The sequence below is a fragment of the Ailuropoda melanoleuca genome, chromosome 7 (assembly GCF_002007445.2).
Source record: "Ailuropoda melanoleuca isolate Jingjing chromosome 7, ASM200744v2, whole genome shotgun sequence".
NCBI lineage: Eukaryota > Metazoa > Chordata > Mammalia > Carnivora > Ursidae > Ailuropoda > Ailuropoda melanoleuca.
Window position 1 is genome coordinate 100,340,942 of NC_048224.1, and position 5,043 is coordinate 100,345,984.

General features: G+C 35.2%; 1 pseudogene; it reads right to left on the reverse strand.

Moving 5' to 3' along the window:
• Positions 1 to 2,812: 2,812 nt before the first annotated feature.
• On the reverse strand, positions 2,813 to 3,671 carry LOC100484720 (annotated as a pseudogene).
• Positions 3,672 to 5,043: the final 1,372 nt, after the last annotated feature.

The window sequence follows — 5,043 nt, forward strand, 5'->3', positions numbered from 1 at the left end:
CTTCCCCCCCCCCACAAAGATGAGCATGGTCATATTAAAATTATTAGCCATTAACATTTATGTGTTTATTGGTAGATATCAATTCCAAGTGTCTTGAAAGAGGAATGTCTTTTTTCAGGGAAGAATCACTTGAGTGGACTTTTAATCACATAGATTGAAGGTATATAGTCACCTATGGCCTGAAAGGATGGAATTACAATTCTGTTTTGGTTTTTTCTATTCTGATTTCATGAGAACTGTTTTATTTTATTCTGTTTTGCTTTTTTTCCTGCATATTAAGATGAACATTAGTAGAAAGGGAGTGGGTAAATTTCTATAGGACTGTTAGGAAAGATATGGAAAGAAGATGATTAAGGAAACAAACTTCATTTAAACATTGAATCCTGTAGAATGTCTCTGATCGACTCCTATATTTCCGGTAGTATAATGTATTTTTAAGTTCCATAATACATATACTCCATGGTTTTAATTCATTCAGTGGTTAAATTAATATAAATAATAAAATTTATAGCGATATTATTTTACTTATAAGTAAATTCAATGCATAAAAAGAACCTAGTAACTCTGTTTAAAATTCTAATAGGAGACTAGCATAATTGTCATAGGTATGCCAGTAATCAAACATATTTTTCTGGAACCCCAGCTTCAAAAATATTCACTTTTTTCACCTCTGAGTCAATATGATTCTAAATTTCTCTCTCCCTGTCTCTCTTTTTCCCTCTCATTTTTCCTCGTGTGAGTTCAATCCTGTAGTATATGTCTTCTTAAAATAAAACTGTCACTTCATCACCATTACATAATATTCACATAGTTTTAGTAAAGCCAGAAAACTCATTGTTTTTTTTAGAAAATGTGGATAATATTGTGGACCTCTAGTTTTTCGTTTTTATATTCCCCCTTCCCTGTTAAAGAGTTGGTACCTCCAGTGACTCTTTGAACTTAAGCATCTAGTAAGGGCGAAATCTATGGGCAGAGGAAATCTTTGAACGTGGCTGTTGGGATAGCACTGAAGTTGATTTCGATCCAGCATCTGCATCATGTGAGACTGATCTGAATCAATAGAAAAATCATGTTGAGGATGCAGAAACATTAAGAAATTTAATACGTATTACTGAAAACATAATTTTAGGAAAAATTGCATTATAAGTGATATTGTCTCTGAACTCATACATATTTTATTCAATAATATGCAGATGGTAATCTTTTATAAAAGGGTTTTTAGACTTGAGGAGCCACAATTAGGCTATCTTCTGATATAAATTTCTAACTTGGTGACATAATGGCCCAAGAACAAAAACCACGTAATACTATTTGAAACAATAAATCAAGCTAATATTCTCCAATCAATATTGGAATTAAACATAACTTTATATTAAACATATGATTTCAAAGCAACTAAGTGGTTTTCCACAAACTGAAAGAGCCCATTATTTTGGCATTAGCTCGCTCATTTTAAGAATGAATAAGACCTAATAACTATGAATTCTAAACTAACCCACATCTTATTATAGCACAGATATTTTTCTATACTTTTTGGAAGATTAGGACACATTTAAATCAAACTGTAAACATATATTTTCTGACCTTGTTATTTATCTTCAATAACCTTAACAAGCACATGAATGGTGTATCAAAACTTCTTCAAAAGCCATTTTTATTACTTTTCTTCCAGAAAGTTTTTTTCTGTCATGAATAATTGCTTTTTGTGGTTATCCCAAATGATTTTATAAATTTCATAATTTTTATATGCCTAACTCGTATCCATGAAATAACAAGAGTACAATCCCCATCCAAAGAAACAAAAGCATTGGACATACTGAAAGGGTCTGATTAAACGGATTATTTTTAAGAATAAAACTACATATTGTTTCATTAGTTAGTTGGTGGTTTGGTAAAATTTTTATAAACTTTTAATGATTCATGTTTTCCCCTGATGTTTTCTTAGGCAACATCCCACCAAATTACAGCTTTCCAAAAGTTATAGAACTGCATATAATGCTTTAGTATGACAGTATTTTCATTTTAAAACCCAAATCAGGCTGAATGTGCCTTTCTTTTGAAGCTAAAATTTATGCTTTATAGTGCTGATATCCTCGTGTCCCGTTACCCTTAATCAAAAGTAATTAAAGTCTTGTTGAAAGTAAATTACGTATCAAATAATGAAACTTCAAGTTGTAGTAAAAGTGAAAAAAACAAAGATAAAGAAAAAAACTTGTCTTTTTGATTAAGGCTTTACAGAACAGGATTTGTTCTGTAATCAGAATGACTAAAGACCCTTTTTTTGGTGATGAGCGCAAAAGAAGCAGGTGGAATTGTTAGTTCTGTCATCTACTTTTATTGCAACTTCAACTAGGTATAGTGTGTTGATATGCAATATTTTTGAAGCACACCATCTTTTTAAAAAATGGAACCTATACAAAAACCACACACTGCTAGATTGGGTGTTGAAATAATTGGTGTGGTGGGATGTCTGGGTGGCTCAGTCGGTTAAGCGTCTGCCTTTGGCTCAGGTCATGATCTCAGGGTCCTGGGATGGCGTCTCTCTGCCTCTTCTCTCTCTGCCTACAGGTCTCGTGTGCTGTCTGTCTGACAAATAAATAAAAATCTATTTAAAAAAAGAAACAATTGGTGTGTAATATTTTTTAAAACCTTAATTTCTGGTCAGGATAAATTTCCTTTAATTTCCATATCCAGTAGGATTTCATTTTGACGTTTAACGTGTATGAAGCCAGTATCAAGTTTTATAATTTAGTAATTCTGCACACCAAGTCATTTAAGATGAATATTGTAGTGTGAAGTTCATGGAAGGAAATTAATTTTCTTCTGTAACGTCTCAATCTTTGTCCTCTTCATCATCTTCTGCTTGCTGATCCTTTCTTAGTGCACAGGTGGATAACTGTCCTGTTCCAGATACACACTTAGCTGACAGTGATCTTTGAAGGGGCCACTTTGAATTTGCTTTTACGATATCGAAACCGGATGAAGAATCTGGTGGATACAGAGAATTTTGGAAAATCTCTAAATCATCCTCATCAAGCTTTTGTATGTTTTGGTCGGCAGCAGTGTAAACCTGTAATGTTTTGCCAAGAAATAACATTTCGATAATGATAAATTCTGAAAATACAGTCTTTATATCCTTTATTTTCTGCTTTTCAAAATTGTCCCTACCTTCCTCCAGAAGACAAGTTGTTCAGGTAGCATCCATCGCAACTCTCCGCAAGTCGCTTTCTGCCTGTGAAATAGGATGTCGAACATCAGGGTTTCGCGAACATGTTCTTCCTGAGTTAACTGTTTAGCTGCTCTATTCCTTGCTCTTAATGTCGCTTCGAGGCCCTCTCCTTCCATTTTTAAAAACGGCCCCGTAAGCTTTCAAAGGTTCAACTGGTTCAGCTTCAAATCTTTCCACCTCTGCTTGTCGATAATCCCGCAGTTTGGCAAACTCATCCCAGTTTTCGGGCCCTGCTTTAAATCTGGGATCTCTGCAGAGGCGTCCACGTGCGTTTCCCTCACCGGTAGGTCTGGTTCGTCTCGCGCTCTGGCACTTTTCCGCACGTAAGCAGCGAAGATTTGTTCCCGTTTGCTGCAGCATCTTGCAGTCGTCCGGTTTGAGCAGACCGGTTTTCCAAGCGTCGCCCGGGCATCTTGCCTTGCGATCCCCCGGGACCCTGGGCTGGGCCCTCCGACCTGGGCGTGTACTGGGGGGAGGGCCGCGAACCACCGCTTCCTGAAGCTCCCCTTTTTACTTGATTTTCTAATTGTTTCTTATTTTGTTGTAGTAAAAAATTCATCTTACAAAATTCATCATCCTGACCACTTCTGAGTGTAGAGTATGCCGCCATAGCTAGACGCACTTTGTTGTGCAACAGGTCTCGTTTTTTATCTTGCAAACCGAGCTCTAAACCCATTGAACAACTCCCCTCCCTGCCCCCAGCCTTTGACTACTTTAGGGTACCTCATAAAGTGGAGTCAGGCAGTATGTGTATTTTTGTGACTGGCTTATTTCACTTAGCATCATGTCCTTCAAGTTTCCTGTGGTAGCAGGGAACAGGACTTCCTCAGTAACATTTAGAAGATCGTAATTACTTTGATGAGTTTGTTAAAAAGTTATTTAGGCAATTCAGAATGATTTTTTTTTTTTACGTTTTAAAGCAAAGAAACTTCTTTTACATGATACCTAAAGAGAACACTCATTATATAAAGCTGATAATAATGATCATTTAAGTATAACTTTTTTATGCACAATTTTATTTAATAATATTCTTAAAAATGAGTACAATGAGTCACTAAAATTAGTCTAATAATATCATGACACAGCATGCTATGAATTCACTTTTTCATTTGAGTTCTACCCCCTGTTGTGTGCACAGATACAGCAGATGCTTTCAAACTTTTACTTGATTTCAGGCCACGTGTATTATAATGACATTCGAATGGAAAAGAATAAAATCATTTCCTTCCAAAAAGTGAAATATTTATAGAAAATGGTTGCATTATGGAAAAATGATGTCTGCTAAAGGTTTATTATGATACATACAAATAATTGTATTTAAAAATATCCCCTGTGACTTAAACAATAATAAGTAGTTAATAAAAACTTGTGGAGAGCTGGCGCTTAGTCATCTGTAGGGAACAAAAGAGACAGATCTCAAACCAAGTCTTATTTCTAGCCAGAGTGGGTAGCAGTACTATTCATTTTTCAAGAACAGGAAACATATAGGAAGGTACTAGTTTTTAAAGAGGATAATAACTTCAGTTTGGAAAATCTTGGGTTTTGGAGATCGATGAGTGTTCCCAGTAGAAATGTTCAGCTAACGCTGTATGTATGGATCCAGATTTTAGCAGAGCTCTGGACTTAGAGATATTGATTTGGGAGTTAATACAATAGAAGGGAAAAACCTACATAATGAGAGAATAGAATCCAGTTGTCTATGAGATGAGCCTAGTTCTTAATTCCAGTTAATTTATAATCTAATCAAGAATAATCAAGAACTGACTATGTATTTTAAAAGAACGAGTGAACCCAAATTTTGCTGAAGTCCTATG